General features: G+C 47.6%; 1 long non-coding RNA gene across 1 annotated transcript; it reads left to right on the top strand.

Moving 5' to 3' along the window:
• The first annotated feature begins 1,315 nt into the window (after positions 1-1,315).
• Positions 1,316-16,995, top strand: LOC116535350. Its single transcript, XR_004262168.1, has 2 exons — positions 1,316-1,406; positions 16,896-16,995. It is a non-coding gene; the product is annotated as an uncharacterized LOC116535350 (long non-coding RNA).
• The last annotated feature ends 4,337 nt before the right edge of the window (positions 16,996-21,332 follow it).

Consider the following 21,332-nt stretch of genomic DNA (forward strand, 5'->3'; position numbering starts at 1 on the left):
AGTTATTCCATTATGGCCATTTTACCAAATGGAAGACTGACGCCCAGATATGGAAAGCAGCCTGCCAAAGGTCACATGGGTTGCTAATAAAATGCAGCATTAGTGTCAAAAATCCAGGTCTGCTGACTCCCCAGCTGGTGCCTTTTTCACTCTCTTTTGCCCAGAGTTTCTGGTAGAGTGGACTCAAAAAACCGCTTAAATACACATCCCAGGCCCACCTCTTCTCCAGCTCCCAACACAGTGGGGCGATTGATGGGCTGCCCCTCAGTAAGAGTCTCAGAAGCTAATTCCACTCTGAGCCAAGGAAGTCCGGAGCGTGCAGAGGTGTCTCTCCAGGCCCTAGAGCTGGGAGTGACATCAGCGAGGCACAAACATCAAGGAGCAGCAGCTTCCTGCTGGAGCCCTAGTCCCCTCCTTTCCCAGCCTCTCTCTGGTCCATCCCCATGGCTGTCTGTGACTGGGCTCCTGGGAGATGAGGGGAAGCCAGATGTTAATAGTGACAGGTGAGGCGTTCATTGTGCCTCCGGCATCTGAGCACAAGCTTCCCTCCCAAGATGAGACTGCGGAAGCTGGCCAGCAGCCTGGGCTCTGGGCTGGGGGTTCCATCACGGGGCATCTGGCACCTGAGGGAAATGTGGGTACTGACAAAACATCCCCTCTTGCATCTGGAGTCTTGTCTCTGGCCGAACCTTCTTCCTGCTCCTTCTCCCTTGCCACCACCTAACATTTGTCAAAATTCCAGCTTGATGACATGTGCCTCGCACGTGTGGCCAAGGAGGAAGCAGAGGGAGACATGGTTATCATCAGCCTGGCCCATAGGAAGTGGAGGGTCAGCTTACTGTTTTGAGGCGCCACTAACCCTGAGTGCTGTGGTAGGCTTTGCCACAATCCCCCTTGTGGCCTGGGGCAAGTCAAAGCTCCACTCTGGGACTGTCTCTGCAGCCAGTGTTCCTTTAGAAGCTCTTCCAGGGCCAATACGCTAGTATTCTTTAATGATGCCTGCCAGGAAGCCTCAACTGATAGCCAAATACGAAGCCCTCAACCCATGCTGCGCACCTACTAACTGCTTTACCCTGGTCTTCTGGCAGGATAGGTGTATCTGCTTGCTAGTGCCTCTATAATGCTGCATGATAAAGGATCCCAAACTCAGTGGCTTAACACAGCAGTCCGTTATTCTCAAGGAGGTTGGCTGTGGATCAGCTGATCCAGGCTGGGTTTGGCAAAGGGGCTATGCCTCAGGCTGCTTCTCATTGCAGGTCTCTGGATCAGCCAGGGATCTTCTGCTCCCAGGGACACTGTGTCTCTCATCCTGCCAGGACAAAGAGGTAGCTAGGACATGCTCCTCTCATGGCAGCTACAGAAGCAGAAGAGGAGAGCAGGCACACAGGGAGCCTCCCAAGGAGCCAGTAAATTTTCCCTTCTGCCCAGAGTCAAAAAGCAGAGACACAGGCTCCACCACGATGCCATGGCAATGCCTGGCTGGTGACGCCAATGAAGATCGGTGCCCATCATCCAATCTACTGCATGAAAATGATTCAGCCTCTTTGATATGGAAGTTAGATTGTCCTTTCCTTTTCACTTTGTTGCACTGGAAGAGATGTAATACCCACTCCCTCATTTGAGGATTCAAGAGTTGAGTATTAGGCCCTCCCTATCAACAAGCAAAAGAAACAGTTTTTCAGTTTCTAGGAAGCTCATCAGGAGAAAGAAGTGAAGAGAGGATTTAAGATAGGGTTTAAGATAGGGAGGGATTTCCCCAGAGTCTAAGGTTGGAGGCTGGGGAAAGTTTGGAACCCAAGGGTGGGAAGGTTGGCCAAGAAGAGTCAAATGAGCTGACTTGGCAGGAGGCCGCATTGAGAAATGACATATGGGGGTCCAGGAGCCACATGGGCTCTGAGACACCACCTGACAACCTAAGAGCAAAAAACTCCTGTCATTCTGGCACAGGCCAACAATGGTTGACCCATGACTTTGCTTGAGTCCCTTATGAACAGAAGTCCAGAGAGAAACAACCCCTCAGGCATCTTTTCCAGTGCAACTGGGCTTTGCTGAGCTCATGGCTGATGAAAAATCCCATCACCTACCCACTTAGGTGCCCAGGAGCAGGTCTGCCTCAACACCAGTAGGGTCTAGGATACGTGTACAAATGGTGTCCTACAGGCCATATGCTAGAAGTTTTCACCTCACCATCTGATTCAAGCTGGGAAACATCTTTCCCAAGAGACCTCCCAGTCTCCCACCTACAGGGGCAATCCAAGAAGGCTAAGGCACAACCTTTGCGTGCTCAGAGTCCTCCACCTAGATGGGAAACCTAGCCGATGCTCAGGAGGCGTCAAAATGCCACATCAGAAGAAATGTCTCATTAGAGCAACCAAAAACCTTCACAAGGCATAAGTGATCACCAGGGCATTGCCGGAAGCATCGGAATGTGAGGATGGAGAAACGGCTGTGCATGGAGCACCTTTGGGTTATTCGTTCAACACCCACTGCAGGCCATGCTCTGTAACAGTACCCAGAGCCCATGCTGGTTGAGATGTGGTTTCTGCTTCCGAGATATTCACCATCGTAAAAGAGAGATCCAGAGAGTCTTCATGAGAGAGAAGGGATTTCATCTACATTTGAAAGAACAGAAAAACTTCGGGTAGACAGAGGGGGAGGTGGATGCTTTCCAGGCAGAAGAAAGCAATCCCTGGAAGGAGAGAGGGACTTCCTTCTACAGGAAATTTGGCTTGCAAGAGTTCCACAGGAAAGGGTGATGGGTGGTTAAAAACAGTGCCCCTGTGATGGTGAAATTTTGATAAGTATGGCAACTGGGTGAGAAGGGCCTATCGGACACCAGCCACGCCCTGCCCACATCCATAGTCACCCCCTCGCGGAGGTTCCAGTCCCTGCTGATGGTCATGGCCTGGACACGTGTTTCAGAGGTTTCTCAGGTCCATGTCATGCTCTTTCCACATTTTTTCCTCCTACAGCCAGTTCCTGCTTCTGGAAATCCAATCCCCCTTCTGAGAGAAGTGCTATGGAAACCTCACCACAAATACACTCCCTTCCCTGATGGTACTAATTGAAGGAAAGGGCTGGTGGAAAAATGATTTTGTGGAAACACAGTTTTTATTATTTTTAAGTTAATCCACTTATTTGAGTGAATAACTACGAAGCACTCCACAGCAATGGTCTGTAGGGGACCTGCTATAGAGATTTATTGAGGATTCATTCAGTCGTTAAACATTTTACTGGGTAGCCACCATGAGCCAGAGGCTGGGGGTATAAGGTTAAGTCAATCTCAGTGTCTGCCTTTAAGGAGCTCAGTCTGAGGGGGAGATAGACACATTCCCATGAGTATCAAGCAGAGTGGTCACTGTAGCAAGAGCCCTATGCGTGGAGTATTACCAGAGCACAGAAGAGGGGAACTGAACAAGGTTGGAGGGTGAGGTCATCAGGGATGGCTTCCAGGAGGAGGAAAAGGGGAGAGCTCATACTTTTGGAGGAATAATAGATGCTTGCCGGAGGAAAGCTGGGGGGTAAGATGGAGCCAGCAGAGAGGTAAGTTGTGTAACAGTCACAACATGCAGAAAGACCCAAAGGGGAGAAAAAGCGGGATGAATCAAAAAAACACTCCCAAATCGGAGCTGCTGGGATGTAATGTGAAGATGGGTAGTGGCAGATGCTGGGTCTGGAGTGGTCAGCAGAAGCCAGATCCTGGAGGTCTGTAAGCCTTGGAAAGAGTTTGGACTTCATCATGTAAACATGAAAGGTTCAAAGCAGGAAAGAGATGTAGATAATTTTGTGTTTTAAAAAGGGCTCTGGTGTGGATGCGGCATGCAGGATGCGTGGAAGCTGGGGGATCGGCTGGGAGTAGGAGAGAAACGTCCGGAGTCTGTCCTAGGGAAGTGGTCAGGGGAATGGAGAGAAGGGGATGCATTTGAGAAATGCTTAGGGATCTAAGATAGTAGGACTTGGTGGTTTTCAGATACAAGGAGAGGAGAGAGGGAGGATTTTAGGGTAACAGCCAGACTCACAGCGTGAGTTATAAAGCGGAAGGTGCTACCCTTGACTGAGATGAACTCTGGGTGAAGGAAGTTTAGGAGGGGAAAAATAGGATCCATTTTGGATGTTGAGTTGGAGGAAGCTGTGGGTGGGAATTCCAGTGGCAATGCCAGCCACCAGGTGGATATCTGGACTTGCCCCGATGGAGGAAGATACAGGCTGGAGTCAAGACCTGAGAGGCACGAGCTTTTGGAACCACAGAACGGGATGGTCCCCGCTATGTGTTCATCAAGGTGATGTAGGCTGCAAGGAACAGAACACATTCAAAGGTTGCTTAAACAATAAGAGCATTTATTTATTTATTTTCAACCATTTGGAAGTAGCTTCTTCATCATTTCAATATGATATTGGAGACCCAGAGCTTTACCTATTTCAGCTCTGCCATCTCAGTTCATCTATAAGTGCATACCTTGTGATAACATAGAAGGCAGATGAGGTACCCGAAGGATGTGTAGTCCCAGAGGAAGAGGCTAGAAAACAATTTGTTCACAGATGAAATGTCTGTCTGGCTGTGTTTAGCAGGACACAAGAAAGAAAAAGGCTTAGGCTGGGCGTGGTAGCTCACGCCTGTAATCCCAACACTTTGGGAGGCCAAGGCAGGCGGATCATGAGGTCAGGAGTTCAAGACAAGCCTGGCCAACGTGGAGAAACCCTGTCTCCACTAAAAACACAAAAATTAGCCAGGCGTGGTGGCAGGCGCCTGTAACCCCAGCTACTCAGGAGGCTGAGATGGAGAATAGCTTAAACCTGGGAGGCAGAGGTTGCAGTGAGCTGAGATTGTGCCACTGCACTCCAGCCCGGGCAACAGAACGAGACTCCATCTGAAAAAAAAAAGGCTCAGAAAAGAATTGGCTGGTTAAGAAGCAGAATTGAAAAGGGAATTAAATGTCTACTAGTTAGTGTTTATGGGGTTGGAAGAGGCAACAGCTTTTTAACTTTAAGGCTGATTTAGACTTACCCTGTGAGGACTTCTGCTGTGGACAGTGATAGAATAACAGATACTGGGACTAGCCGTCACCTACCATAAACAAGTAGAACACTGGATAAAATATATGAAACAGCTGTTTTCAGACATTGACTAACCCTCAGAATGGGACTGTGTTCCCTGAGAGAAAGTAAACAAATAAGATGAACTCCGTGATCAACCTGACTTTTTGCCTAGAGGCATTTAGCAGACCAAGGCTCTGGGATGAGCAAAGAGAGCAGAGCACAGGAGCCTCAGTGTTTTGAGGAAACAGAGATCACAATACCAAGAATTGTGCAGCTGGAATTTGCAGAGCGGAATCCTGAAGAGATGTATGTAGAGAAAGAGCTTCAGAAACTGAACGGGAGGAACTTTGAGTCTTTGGCTAAAAACTAGGTGTGCACGGGTAGGATGAGATTCCAGGAGGTTGGACAAAGAACAAATATTGCAGAAAGAGTACCTATTTGGGAGTTATAAGCTGAACAATGTTCTGTGCTCAGAGTTGGGAGATGTTCCAGTTCAGGCCAACCAAAGTGGAGAGACTTCATTGAGCCCTCAGAGTATTTAGTGGAAAACTCAGAAAGGCTGCATTTCAGGAGTGGAGCTAAACTAACAAGCCTCCAACCTAGAATGAAGGCTGTTCTAGACCCATCCTAAGTTTAAAGGCAAGTCTTGAAAGGACCAAGCCAATCTTCAAATAAATTGCTGCAATAAAATTCAACACTCTTTAAAGAAAGATAACAGGCTGGGCAAGATGGCTCATGCCTGTAATCACAGCACTTTGGGAGGCTGAGGTGGGCAGATCACCTGAGGTCAGGAGTTCAAGATCAGCCTGGTCAACATGGCAAAACCGCGTCTCTACTGAAAATATAAAAATTAGCTGGGCATGGTGGCACACACCTGGAATCCCAGCCACTTGGGAGGCTGGGGCAGGAGAATTGCTTAAACCTGGGAGGTGGAGGTTGCAGTGAGCCAAGATCATGCCACTGCACTCCAGCTTGGGCAACAGAGCAAGACCCTCTCTCAAAAAAATATATCTTTGAAAAAAATAATGGCCAAACATTTCCCAAATTTGATGCAAATTATAAACCCATAGATTCAAGACACTCAATGAATTCCAGGTGGGATAAACACAAAACTATATTAAGGTACATCAAATCAAAATGTTGAAGACAAATGATGAAGCAGAAAACTTGAAATACAGCCAGAGAAAAATCAGCCTGGTGGTAAGGATCAAATTGATGGTATCATTGTCATATCCATTACTGAAAATTCTGAACGGACTAAGAGATTAATCTTTTGTATTAGACATGTGGACTCAGACAAAGAGACTAGAGGAAATGTGCCTACACCTAAGTCTGATAGGTTTAAGTTACTTACTATAAAGTGCCCCAAAACTTATCAGCTTAAAGGAAGTAGAAGTCAATGTGAACAAGAGAGAGGTTCAGAAAATTTTAAACTTGTGTTTAAAATTAAAACTATGAATGAGGCTATTGGTGTATGGAGCTGTCCAGAATCAAATAGATAAGACGACTGTTGTATTTTAAAGTTAGTTACAGAGCACCTTCCCCTTCTCAAACAAAAATCACGTGCCTAGACTTAACCTTTGTTCCAGGTTTAACTCTTGGGCTTGCAAAATTCTACAGTTTGAGAAAACTACTCAGCCCCCAAGAAGGGCGTATTTTCCATGCTTACCTTAGGTGTGGCCAAGAAGGATAATGGGGGAAAAATGTACTTTCCACAATTTTCTATGAGAATTTTTCAGATAAAAACAATAAACTTATTGACAGCAACTAAAAAACAAAACGAAAAACCAATAACACCCAGCAGGCTACCCCTCAGGTTCCATTGGCAGAAATTAAATCTTTTTTTTTTTTTTTTAGATAGAATTTCGCTCTTATTGCCCAGGCTGGAGTGCAATGGCACAATCTCAGCTCACCGCAACCTCTGCTTCCCGGGTTCAAGCTATTCTCTTGCCTCAGACTCCCAAGTAGCTGGGACTAAAGGCATGCGCCATTATACCAGGCTAATTTTGTATTTTTAGTAGAGACAGTGTTGCTCCATGTTGGTCACCCTGGTCTTGAACTCCTGACCTCAGGTGATCTGCCCTCTTCGGCCTCCCAAAGTGCTGGGATTATAGGTGTGAACCACCGAAATGAGATCTTATGACAACATTTCACCAACATTTATGGAGCCTCAAGTATAGGGTCAAGAAAAGGCGGTCTTACTAGTTCCTAGTAACCAGTTGCCCCCAAATGTTAGTAGTTTAAAGCCACAAGCATTTATTTTGTCACCATTTCTGAGGTTTAGGAATCTGGGCACAGCTTAGCTGGACGGTTCTGACTCAAGGTCTCTTGTGAGGCTGCAGTCACCTCAACTGTGGGAGGCTCCACTTCCAAGAGGGCTCACTCATCTGGCTGCTAGCTGGAGTTCTTCATTCCTCACTGGCTATTGGCTGGGAGACTCAGTTCCATGCCAAGTGGGCCTCTCAAGACACTTGAGAGCCTGAGTGTCCTCAATATAGGGCAGCTGGCTTCTCCCAGAGTAAGTGATCCATGAGACAGAATGAGAGAAAGACCAAGTGGAAACCGCACCATCTCTTATAAGCTAATCTTGGAAGTGGCATACCATCACTTCAGTCATATTCTATTGGTCACATTGTCCAACTGGTACAATAGGGGAGGTGGCTATGCAAGGTGAACTCCAGGCACTGGGCATCTTCGGGGACCATCTTGGAAACCAGCTATCACAGAGCTCTTGAAGGAGACAGAGAAGACAGCAAGACATATCAGGTGAACCTAAAGAGCTTGGTATCACAGGCCACAGAGAAGGGAGTTCCAGAAAAGAAGCATTCAACACATATATATACTTTAAGTTCTGGGGTACATGTGCAGATCATGCAGGTTTGTTAGATAGGTATACACGTGCCATGGTGGTGATTTACTGCATCTATCACCCCGTCTTCTACATTAGGTATTTCTCCTAATGCTATCCCTCCCCAATCCCCCCACCCACTGCTATTATTAACAGTGAGAACCAGCAGCTAAGCTTTGAGAAATACTCATTGGATTTGTCAATCAGGGTCATTACATTCAGAACAGTTATGAGCAACTCCAGTTAACCAGTTCGCTGTGGACTGAGGTTTGAGTAAACGTGGGGTGAGTGGAAAACTGAAGGTATAGACTACAGGCAACCCTTGAACAACATGGGTTTGAACTGCACGGGCCCACTTATAAGCAGATTTTCTTCCAACTCTGCCCCCATCAGACAGCAAGACTCATGCTTTTTCTTCCTCCTCCTCCTCCCCCTCCTCAGCTTACTCCAAGAAGATGATGAGGATAAAGACCTTTATGATGATCCTCTTCCACTTAATGAATAGTAAATATATTTTCCCATCTTTATGATTTTCTTAACATTTTCTTCTCTCTAGCTTACTTTATTATAAAGATACAGTATATAATAAATACAACGTACAAAATATATGTTCATCAACCATTTATGTTTTAGGTAGGGCTCTTAGGCAACTGTAGGCTATTAGTAGCTAAATTTAGGGGCAGTCAAAGTTATATGCACATTTTTGCTTGCACACCGGGTAAGCACTCCTAAGCACCACATAGCTCAAGGGTCAATAGTACTTTTTTTAAGAAGGCTGGTTGAGAAGGGGAGAAGGGATATTTGGATAAAAGCTGCAGGCAAACAGGGGACGGTCTCATTTTTTGGATGTGAGAGCCCAAGTATATTTTTAGGCAGAGGGGAAATAGTCAGTGAACTGGGAGAGGTAAAGATCCAGGAGAGGGAAAGATGACTGATGAGTTAGCATCTTGGAGGAGGCAGGAGAATTGGAGGTCAAAGACACAGGTGGGCTGGTTGGCTTTGAACAGAGAGACACTTTGTCTTCTGAGGCTGCAGGATGGGAGGCAGGATGAGTCTGGCTGGGGCAAGACCTGATGGTGAGGATGCCTGGGAATTGAGAACTCATACCTGATGGCCTCAATTTTCTTGGAAAGAGGAGGAGGCAAGGTTGTAGTGAGCTGAGAGTGAACAATGTTGTCAATTACCACGGTGATTGCTTACATATGAAGGAAGGTTCAGAAACAGTCTGTTCTCATAAGCAGGGCAAGCCCTTCCCTTGTGATCTCATGTATACTTTCCATCTCTCGGCAAACTCATTTTTCAGTCATTGATGTTTTCAGACAGCACCTGTCTGAGTTAACACAAGGTATGGGTTGGCCAAATGGAAACGATGAGGTGGGAGGTATCAGAACTCAGTGGTTGTGAAGAATCATGACATCTTAGCAAGGCAGAGACCTCTAAGTTCTCATGCAATGTCCCATCCAAGGGTCTGTCTCACCATTAGTAGTTCATCCATCCTCTGCCTCATCATCCCACTGACAGTGAACTCACTGCCTTTAAGGAAGTCTTTCCATTTCCAAACAGTTTCAAATCCTTTAGCTTTTCTTTCAGTAGTGCTGTCTGACTCTCTGATTCCCTATGGCCCTGCAGGGAGTCCTAAGTCCTACTTGGGAGCTCTTCAGAGATCTTAGTCTCTCCTCTGGAACAAATGTCCCATTTCTCCCACCCTCCCTTATCTCACAGGATTTCCTCACGCCTCACCAGAGCTGTCTTCTCCCCTAGATTTTCTCCAGGGCAATGTTGGTTCCCAAGATTCATCCATGAGCTGGCTCACCTGCCTTCCTCTGAGCTCCCCAAAGTGCTTGCCTGGCAATGCACAGCCACCCAATGTTCGTGTGTAATTGATGGAAACTTTTTTGAAATTCTTCCTCCCCCAGGATGGTTTGATCAGACTGGTGGTCTTGCAGGTCTTCTCGTCATTCTCTGTCCAGATGGCAGGTTCCCTTGGCATTTTTGCTGTTGACAGCCTGCCCAAGTGAGGGGTTGAGCACCCCAGACCATGTGCTCAAATACATTTCTGTGCCCAGACCCCTTCCAAAGTGTAAGTCAAATAGATGATCAAAGACTGTATTTGGATGTGCAGAAAGAGGCTCCAGATTTCCATTTTGGATCTACTGTGACTAGCAGTAGCATTGCCTTCATGGGTCCTGTCTGAGTTTCAGGGGAAACTTGACAGAGGTTAGTGTTTGGAAATATTAACCAATGTGTCTCCTGTCTGCTATTTTTCCTTTTCACACTTCGCTCCTTTCCTTCTCACCCCCACCCAAATTCTGTCCTGTGCTTATTGTCTCAGAAAAGAGGTATGACCCCAGAAAGAAGAGCAAGGAGTCTCTTGGCTTTGAGTTGAAAAGTCTTGGGCCAGTAAGGCAGAAGAAAATCCTCACACCAGCAAAATTTGGAAGGAAAACATGAGCAAGTCAATGCTTCCATCTCTCAGATTTGTAAAGAAGCCCCCATCTTGGGGGTGGAGTGGGAAGTTGAGCAAGGTCAGGAGCCACAAAAGTATAGATAATGGTGGTTTCCAGAAGAGGGGCCCAGAGAGAACCGGAGGACCTAAGAGACCAGACCTGGGTCCCATTATCCAGAGAGCACTGGGAGGTGGCGAGACCCAGGCAAGGGAAATAGCTTCATGGACTTTCAGCAGCAAAGCCCTAGTCAGCCTTGCAGAGCTTTCCCACACTCTAGCATGGACCTGAAGAACAGAATGACCCCATTGTTCATAAGAGCAGCGTGGGACTAAACAAGAAGAACAGATCAGCAAGAGTCCTGCAAAGGGACAAACTGCAGGGACCAATGAACAAGGACAGGCACAGTGGCAGGCATCACAAATGACACTGAAGACCAGGTGCCTGGACGCCACTTGAGCCTCCAGGAGGTTAGATGCCACCATGGAAAAGGAGAGAGACTCCATATTGACAGTGATTACATTTCTACCATGGTGGCAGAATAAGGCTTTGAAATCCAAATTGAGTGGCAAAGAATAGAGACAGTCCTGTTTCTGCACTCCTGAGTTGGTAAACTGGAACTCATAACCACATTATGTTGTTCCCATCATTCCACCTCCCCTTACCTTTGCACAATGAGCACCTTGGCTGGTGGGGAAGCAGATGGGGACCTCACAGAGTTAGAAGCTGTGTGGGTCACAGCCAAGAAATGAGAAGCAGAAGCCAGGGGTCAGCCTTAGCAGAGTGTGTTGGAGGACAGAGGCTGGTGAGAGCCCCTGGCCTTCCACAGTGGTGGGAGTTCTGCCCACACCCTCTTCAGAAAATGAGGGTCAAGGGCTTAGGCTGGGGCCATCTGAGCAGAGAGAGGGAAAGCTCAGAAGTGAGGGGTGCTGGGATGGAAAGACAGGGGGCATGTGGGAGTCAAGCCTCTTTATCCTCTAGATAAAAGATGACTTTCTCCAGGACTTCAAATTATGAATTCATTGAAAATTGATTTGGAGACACAAAGTGGATCTTTCTGTGTTTCAGTGATATCAGGATCTTTTTGTATTTCAGTGACTAAGTTGAAAGGCTCTGGGAATGCCTGTGTAGCCCATCTTTCAGTTCCTCAAGCTCCCTTCTCCCTGGCCATGTCGAGATGCCTCACCTCTCAGACTCACGATGGAGAGTGAGCTCTCTCCCTATCATGCTCTACTGCAGATAATCCACCATCCTTTGCCTCCCACCCCACCCTACTCCAGATCCCTCCTGGCTCCCTTTCACTATCAGATGAACTCTTTTTGCAGAACTGCTCCTGAGCAGCCTTATCCACACCTGGGCCTGCTGTAGATGATGGGATTGTGGATTTTGAGTTGATGCTATAATGGGATGAGACTTCTGAGGGACTCAGGAAGGGGTGAGTGTATTTTACATGCAGGAGGGTCTTGCATCAGTGCAGCCAGAGGGAGCACTATGGTAGTAGTAGAATTAGCAGAAGATCTCCTCCAGTGATCTTCATATCCTGATATTTATGACTTTGGTAGTCCCCTTCCACATTAAATCAGAGCTGACCTGTGTGACCAATGGAACACAGCAGAAGTGAGAGTGTGTGGCATCCACGGTAGACCATAAGAGCCATTTCAGCCTCCACCTTGGTCTCTTGGATCCCTTGCATTGGGGGTAGACAGCAGCCATGTCTTGAGGATACTCAAGAAGCCTTGTGGAGACACCCACATGGAGAGGAACTGAGTCTTGCCAGGAAAAGCCATTGAGCTACCTTGGAAGCAGATCCTCAAGCCCCAGTCAAGCTTTTAGATAGGTATAGCCTGGACTGACATCTGACTGCAGCCTCACATGTGATCCAAGCTAGAAGTTCAGCCAAGTCACAAATAATTCCTGATGCACAGAAACTGTGAGAGATAATGAATAATTATTTTTGTTTTAAACCATGAAGTTTTGGGGGATTTGTTATGCAGTATTTGATCACGAATTCATCACCACCCACTATCAAAGCTTCTAATGTTTTTATTCCTCCTAAAGAACAGAGAAGTTGTGTGGTGGCCCCAGGTCACACAGCAAAGCTGCCAGCTTCAATACAATATTCAGCTTTGACATTCTCATATAGAGCTCCTATATCTGCTTCACCTCTTTACCTACCACTCCCCTTTTTAGACCATATCTTCGCTTAGCCCATGCTCCTATGTCCCCACCTCTTCACCTCTTTTGGAAGCAGGTTTATTTCACCCCTCTTCTCAAATCCTTTGTGCTCAAAAGCTAACCCCCTACAGTGTGGAGATGGTAACGATCACAGCTTGTGCCTAATGTCATCCAACGTGGCCAATTTGTGACAGGTAGACTTGGTAGCTGCAATATTTGCTAGGAGGTTTTCACGTAGCAGGCTGGTTCAGAAACCACCGCGATGCTTCAAGACATGTAATGCTTGGCTTCACTTTGAGCTTGTCAGATTGGCTCAAAGAAAGAAGAGTCCTGGCCAAAAACACAGGAACTTAATTAGGGATAATGACCATAATGTGACCATGATGGCTCAGTTTCAACAGTTTGTCCCGTGAGTATGATGTTTTCACAATCCCCTTTGAGTTTTAGGGGCAGAAACCCAGTAGTGGAAACAGAGCCAGCGGACGACAGAAGGGACGAACATGTGGCCTTGGATCACTCTGTGTCTCAGCTCCCACTGCCCCTCAGCCTAGAAGTCCTCCACCCTCTCCCCAGAGTGAAACTCTCACCCTTGGAGGGTAAGCCCCAAGCCGACCCTCACCCTGAATCCTCCCAGCCCTGCCTCCCCACACACCCCTTTTCTCCAAGTTCTGAAAACACAGGGCTCCAACCCCAATTCTCACTTGCCCTTACTTCTCTCCATCCTGTATAATAGTTTGTTTCTTTCACATCCTACCTCCCCCAACTCTGAGCTCTTTGAGAAGGAGGAGCTGCCTCTCACTCACACCATTGCTCACAGAGGGCCCTGACCAAACCTGGGCCTGGCTGAAGATGCCCAGAAACATCTGCTGAATTGGGCACGATCAGAGCTACACAGTGGGACAGTTGACACGCGGTATGTCGAGTTACGGAATTAATTTGAATTCTGTAAGAAGAACGTCTCTATTGGGTTAAACTTGGCTGGCTGAGGCAGCCAGCAAAGTTGGGGCGGGCAGGCAGAACAAATAGTATGTGGAATGAAAAATACGTAGCAAAGCCCTTCGGTTTAGCCATTTGAGGAAGGGCCTGGGTGGGAATGCGCAGCAGAGCCCTGCATTCTCCTGGGAAACATTCCCAACGGCCAGGCCCCGTTTCCCCAGGGAGTGACGCATACATAGCTCCCCGCTGATGCCTTCATAAGGGGGACTTTGCCTGCCGATATCTCCTGCCTTCCCTTGGAGCACCTTCTTCTCCAGCATTCCACGTAATGACCATGTTCCTGCCTAGGTGGAAGAGATTGCCTGACAGCATGACCCCTTATGAACAATTGGCTTTTTCTTAACAGGCCCCATGTTTCAGTACCGCCAACCAGAAGCGTTTGGCAGGAAAACAGCTTCCTAGCTGAAAGTCAGAGCTTGGCACAACACACATCAGGAGTTTTTAGGTCGGGCAAGGTGGGGGTGGGGTAAGTCAACTGCCCGCCCTACTACGTAGGAGTCTTTGGGTTGCCACTGACTGAAAACCCACCTTATCAGGCTTGAGCCAAAAGAGAATTGATTAGAGCATACTCCTAAAAAGTCCAGCAAAGCTCTAGCTTCAGGTGCAGCTTGTTCCAGGATTTCAAATTGTCACTAGGGAGCAGTCTTGATCCATTTCTCAGCCCTACTCTCTTCCAGTTGTCTTCATTTTCAGGCTCCAAGCTGGGGTAAGATGGTTGTCAGCAGCTCCAGGCTACACCTCCCAGGGTCAAATTCAGCAAGCCAGGCTGAAGTCCTAGGCGGCACAGGCAGGTAGTTCCAGACACTGGAGTGAGTGAGATGGGAGAATCGCTTGAACCTAGGAGTTTGTCAAGCCTGTGCAACACAGTGAGACCCCATCTCTAAAAACAAAATAAAACAAAAAATCCAATTCAGCAACTAGTTTGGGTCAGATTTTCTATTACTTGCAACCCAAAGCATTCTAACTGATTCACTGAAAATACTTGTGAGCTGCTTCCAAGTCTAAGCAGCCTGAGAAAATGGCTGTAATAAAGAGATGCCTACCCCAGGTGTGACAGACAGAAGACGGTGGAGAGCTACTCCCCACGGAGTTCCTGGAAGGAGCCACAGGTGTGGAGAGGCCAGCTTTCCTTTGGAGATCCAGTGCTCCTGAGCATTTGAGAAGATGCTCGACATACATGTAGTATTCTTTTAACTGTCCTGTGGCAAGAGGGTTAGACTTCCTCAGCTGGGCAGCTGTGTGCCTGCATCCCCAGGTGCCCTATGGATGAAGTGTCTGTGCTCTGATGGGGAGAGTGGGGAAGAAAAGAGCTTAGATGCGGCCAGTGAAATGCCTTGTTTCTGTTTCCTGGTTTCTGTGGCCACCTGTATGACGGCGAGCAGTCAGGTACGTGTGGCCAGCTTTGAGAGCGAGGGCAGGGACGAGGGCCTTTTCTTCAAGTGTTAGCCTCTGCTCCTGCTGCCTCCTGCAGGGCCAACTTGAATCTCGGTATAGTGGGTGCTGGGATGGACCACCCAGAGTCCCTCTGGGGCAGGGTGACAGCTGCTGATGGCTCGCACATAGCTAAAGGTATCAGCTTCACGCCAGAAGACTCTCCCCCCTGGGGTAGCCTGCACCCTAGGACATGTGCTGGGATGAAGACACAGAAGCCAGTGTCTACACAGAGAACCAGATTTGGGCTCAATCCAGGCCAACCCTGAAGGGCAGCCCAGCTACAAGCCCCGCTCAGGGTTGGCTGAGACCTCTCTTGCTACTGCATTACAATTAAACTTCATCCTCTGCCCAGGCCTTCCCATGTTCCCCAGTATATCCCCTGCATGCAAATCTCTGCCCCAGAGTCTGCCTCCTCAAGAACCCAAGCCATGGCACCAGCTGAGGCAGGTGGTATTTGTGAGGCCTGATGTAAGAGACCGGATCCCAATCGCTTCCTTTCCTACACTGACAGGAATAGCGCGAGAAGGAGTTGAGAAGCATAGACCCTCTTGTTTACAGTTTTTTTTTTTTTTTTTTTAATGTGTGTAGGTTTTTTATTTGTTTGCTTGTTTTTGAGACAGAGGCTTGCTCTGTCACCCATGCTGGAATGCAGTGGCGCAATCTCAGCTCACTGCAACCTCCGCCTCCCGGGTTCAAGCGATTCTCCTGCCTCAGCTTCCCAAATACCATGGATTACAGGTGACTGACACCATGCCCAGCTAATTTTTGTATTTTTAGTAGAGACGGGCTTTCACCATGCTGGCTAGGCTGGTCTCAAACTCCCGACCTCAGGCGACCCACCTACCTCAGCCTACCAAAGTGCTAGGATTACAGGGGTGAGCCACCGTGCCCAGCTTGTTTATGTTTTATTTAAGATTAAAAGAACTTTCTATTACTAGAGAAACAATGTATGCTCACTGATTAAAAAAAAAAAAACTGGAAAATTCCAAAAAGCCGAGTAAATCAATCATTTAATTAAAAGACCTCACATCCTTCCATGAAAAATAATGATTTTGTGCATTTGAATTTGAAAGTATGTGTGGAGTCCTTCCTGTGTCCTAGGCCCTTCAGGCTCCCAACAAGCCTGTCAGTCGACCTCATTGTTCCCATTTTGCCAATGAGACTTGAGACACTCGGAGCCGTGGAGTTACACGGAGGGCAGACAGCAAGCGGACAGGGCTTCCGACTGCATGAGCACTTCCTCATCATACCCAGACCACCAAGTTGATGTCAGCGTTTCTGAGCGTGTTCTTTGAGGGGGAGAAGGTGGAAAATATGGAAGAATGTTCCTAGGCCAGAAAACGGGACCCTCCCTCTCTTCCCGGTTCTGCCATTTACTTGCTGGTTGACCTTAGACAGATATTTTCACCTGACTGGGGCCTCTGTGCAGGGAGGCTGTGCGGCCTCTGCCCCATGTGTTGGGAACTGTGGATAAACGGATAGGGTTAGCAAGTGCAGTGGCTCTGGCTGCCTGAAGGGGGCACCACTGAGAAGAAAATGCCTTAAAATCGGGGAGTTGGGGCACCCCTCCTCCAACAGAAGACAATATTCCCACAGTGATCCCCATAGGCCTCCCAGGGGCACTGGGGAAGGGGCTCCAGGGGCCGCAGGAGCCTCCAACAAAGCCAGAACCGTGACACGGTGGAGCCCAGAGCTGGAACCTGGTGCGTCTGTGTAGAAGGCTTAATTCATCTTTCATAATTCTCTTTGGCCAAGGAAGACGACAGGGGAATGTTTTACTTACTTTCTTTTTTTTAAAAGAAAACTTTCCATTGTGGAAATGGCATGTGTTTATTTTTAAAAATCCAGCCACAGGGATATATAACTTCTGGGGGAGGGAGACAGCTCAAGGGCCAATACTGACACTCCTGCTGTGAAAATTGGGTCTGGGTTTCTTTCGCCATTTGATTCTTTTCTCGTAGGCCTCTTTCCTTTAAGCAGAACAGAAATCTTGCTCATGGATGTGAAGGAGAATGACAGAGGAGAGCTGAATTCCAGATAATTAAAATACTGCTGCAATAACGGTGACTGACATTTATCAGGCACTTACCCCACACCAGGCTCTGGGCTAGGAGCTTTGCACATTGAATGCTGCGCAAAGTATTCACTGATAGCCCAAGGAAATAGCTTACATTGTCTATATTTTACAGGTGAGAAAATCCAGTCTCAGAGAAGTAATTACCAGTCGAGGGTGGTAAAGCAAGAATTACACATAGGCTTGACTGAGTACAAAGTCATAACAATAGTCTTCTATTGTGGCAGAATCTTGGACCTCTGTGGTCACTACATTGGCAGGAGCCCATTGTGTGGGAGGACAGACTGAACCCCAAGAAAGAGGCGGGAGCCTTTCTTCTCTGCATACAGGGGATGCTCGGACCAGTGTGCCCCCAGCTTCTTTGGTGGGATACACAGAAATTTACTTCCTCCCTCTTAGCCACAGGCCTTCCTATGGAAAATGCTCTCTTGGGTAGCAGGGGATGAAAGAGAGGCCCCTGGGCAAGGGGCTGGATCAAAAGCCTTGCTGTGGGGGTGGGGGACTGTGGTGAACTTGGAGGTGGGACCCAGAGCACAGACCACTTCACTTCCCATTCTCCCTTCCTAACAGTGTAACCTTGGGTGAGTTATATTACCTCTCTGCACCTGGGTTTTCTCATCTGTTAAACGGGGGAATAGAAATGCCTACTGTTGTGTAGATTTCGTCTTGCGAGATGATGTGTATAATGCAGCACTTAGAACAATCCATAGTAATACTTAACAAAAATTAGCTATTATTATTCCTCAAAAGTGACTCATTTTCACCAAATAGACCATGGTGAACAACTATTCACAGATATACACAGCTGAAGTATAAGTGGTCAGACATAAGACACTGGGCTTTTTCATGATCATTCTCCTACTGACCAAAAATGCAGCCCCTACCCCCAAGTTCATCTTCCCTGTTGTTTGAACCTGCCGACTCCTCTTGACTACAGGCACTTGGAATTCTCAAAAGGACCTGATGGTGTTAGGAACCCCAAGTCTCTCTGTTCCAGATTTCAGTATAATTCTGAAGCTCCGTGGGCTATCACCTGTGATCCTTCCACCCCTCCGGGTCCAGATTCAGCTAAGGGTTACCCAGCTTAAAACAGAACAGCACCTGACATTTTGGAAGAATTTGTTCTCTCTGTCTGCACCCCCAACACCCTGCCCTTTCTAGGTCATCCTTTCTTGGGTTGTTTGGGCCTGTGTTTCTAGGCTGGCAAAGCCTTGGCATCTTTATGATCTTCATTATCAATCACACCACCAATGTGACATTATCTCCAATGTCAGCCATCAATGCCACCATCTAATCTAAACCATGATTACCATCACTTCTATACCCCATCCCACAACCACCTCTATTGCTGGTGTCTTCACCATTTTCATCTTCCTCTCGGCTATTGACACTATTAGAATTTCTCTCACATGATCGTCTTTGCACTGTCAAGATCACCTATGTTCAGGGCCAGTCAGAACCCTTTGGTAGTAAGTGACAGAAATCCAAGTTGACTGACATAAGAAAAGAGATGGAAAGGATTGTGATTCCTATATCTAAACTAGAAAGCGTGAGACTGTCTGAGGGATGGCTGTGGCCAAGGGACTCAAACACCAGCAGAAATCCTTCCTTTTCTCCATCTCTCATCTCCACTTCTCTCCAGTGTTCGTTTATTCTCTTCTGTAGACAAACTGCTGTCTACATGAGCTTCATGGATTTATACACAGCTGCATAGTGACTCAAAAGCAAATGAATTTCGATCTCCCAAGCTCTGATTGAAAAATCCTAATGGAAGTCCCTCAGTGGCTTCATTTGGCCATCCTTTAGGCCAATCATAGTGGCTAGAAATGTGTGGTTTTGTGATTGACCCTGCTTGGTCATGTGCCTAGTAAAAACATGGCAATTGGGGGAAACTTGGTGAATAGGTGAGTATCCCTACTTTATGTTGACATCCATCCCATTCACCACCGTCCCCACCACCAGCACCACTGCCGTCACCACGACCACCACTGCCACCATCACCAGTACCACCACACTGCCACTGCTGCCACCACCACTATCACCACCACCAGCAGCACCATCACTGTTTCTGAGAACTATAATGTGCCAAGCCTTGAGCTTCACACTTGAACTATATCAAGTTTGAGTTTGATGAAATCTTCAGGCCTGCAGGAATTTACTGTCTCTGGAAACAAGAAAGTTGACTTGTTCAAGGAGCTAGGCTTCTGGTCCTTGTCCACAGGATGGAAGCAAAGAGGGAAGCTGTAGGGACAGCATCTGGCACCTCTTCAGCACTGGCCCCAAGCCCTGAACAGACCCAGAGTCCTTGGAAGCCAGCAAGGCTGTGCTGTGACAGCCAGGCCATTTGACAAATAGCTGCCTGTGCCCAGCCCGGAGCTGGAGCCATTCCTTCATACTCACAAAGTTCCCACCCCAGCCCACGGCCCTGTGCTCCACCAGAGCCCTTAGCACATCTGCCCAGCTCCCTCAGGGGCTGGGACTTGCTTTTGGCCCTATGCCTCCTGCTCCTGCTCCATCTCTGAGCAAACATCTGTGTCTAGATGTTGTTCTAGAGCCTAATAAAGTCTCAGACAGGCCCAGTTAATATATCCACACAAACCTGCCTGTCAGTGGCTAGCTAATGTCAGGAACGGAGCACTCGGGGAAAGCAAGACCCCTCATTTCCTGATGGGGGTGAAGTGTACAGGAAAGATAAACAGGGCATCCCTCCCTGTTTCAGAAATGACCTTAGCAAAGCAATAGCTTTTAGGAAAAAGAGAAAAGAAAATAGCAGCCTTCTTAATGAGGTTTACAGGAACAAATGTTCCAGGTGGTTCTGCCTTCACAGCTACTACTGGGGAAAGAACTGGAGGGAGAGGAGCTCAGTCATGAGTGCACCACCTCCTGTGGATTCACTGGCCATTGGCCAAAGTCCAGACACTGGGCTGAACTTGAACCTGGGGGCTGTGAGTTGCCAGGCAAGGAAGAGTCCTGCCCTGAGTGGTAGGTCTGGTTCTGCCACTAGTTTGCTGGGTGACCTTGGACCACATTCTGACCTCTCTGTGTTCAGTTTCTGCAGATGCCACATACTAGTGGAGCCTTGGAGGACTGATGAAGGTCCTTCTGAGCAAGGGGTGAGGGTGCCCCACATTTCAAACCAAGAGAGTAGCTCTTAAGATGAGATCTGACTACTGAGCTACATGGTCAAGACCCAGAATTCTACTGTGGTAGGGGTGGGCAGAGGGCTGGGGGACATGAATGAGAGCAGAGGCACAATGCTATAACTCACATACCTCAAATTCTGGTAAGTGGGGATCTGCATCGGTAAACTAATTGGGCTCTTCATTATCCATCTGTCATCAACCAGAAACATCTGTCTCTTAAACTGTAGTGGCCCACCTTTCCAACAGCTCTTCCTGCCTGTCAGGGAAAGCTCGAGTCCTGGGTTCTCTCTCCGAGCACATAATTGGGGCGCCCTTCCATCCGTCACTGAGGCCCAGATTCTGAGCCGTTGTTTCCATGGGCTGACAGCTCTGAGGGTCTGTGTTTCACTCTCACTCTTCAACTGACTGTTCTTTCTCCAAAAAGCTGCAAATGGGGTCCTAATGGCTGCATTTGCTTGTGGTTTCTGATGTCCAGTTGCAGCATGACCATCACCATCATCTCTTCTGTATTTTGCACTTGATTAGGGCCTTGCACACATGATCTCATTTGAGTCTTCCAGCATTCCCCTAAGTAAGAATTCATCTTCCTCTGCCTGGGCAGAAGGCCGAGTTCCAGAGAGGTTAAGATATTTACCAAAAGGCACACAATTTGCAGATAAATAAGCAAAGCTTCTGGTACTTTGTTTCAACTCAACTGGAGTCAGCAAAATGGTTTCATCTCGAGTACTAATCTCAATAGATTGATAATAGCTTTCTGCTTTGAGAAGCATAAGGGGTGTTTGTGTGTGTTGGGGGGGTGGGAGTGGTGTTCTGTAGTTGATTAGTGATGTCTGTTAGTGGCATGGGAATAAACGTATTGATGTGTGTGAAATAGGACCAGACCATACCACTTGAGAAAAATGGGAGGGCAGGTGTTTGGGGCTTTTGGGGTTCAGGAGGTCACATGATGCATCCCAGGCAATGATGGACCACATAAGCTTGGAACTTCTGCTCTATTCTCCCAGTCTCTTCCTCTGTTTGGATCCTGCCATGCTCCAAGGCCCAGCTCAGAACTCACTTCTTCCAGGAAGCCCTCCTGAACCTTCATTTCAACTCTAAGTCTCCACCCACTTCCCTTCTCTGAGTTCCAAGGCACTAATCATCTGCCTGCTTGTTTGGCCTTCAGCTCATGCTGCCTGGCT

The sequence above is a fragment of the Sapajus apella genome, unplaced genomic scaffold (assembly GCF_009761245.1).
Source record: "Sapajus apella isolate SASKATOON/1434 unplaced genomic scaffold, GSC_monkey_1.0 scaffold94, whole genome shotgun sequence".
NCBI lineage: Eukaryota > Metazoa > Chordata > Mammalia > Primates > Cebidae > Sapajus > Sapajus apella.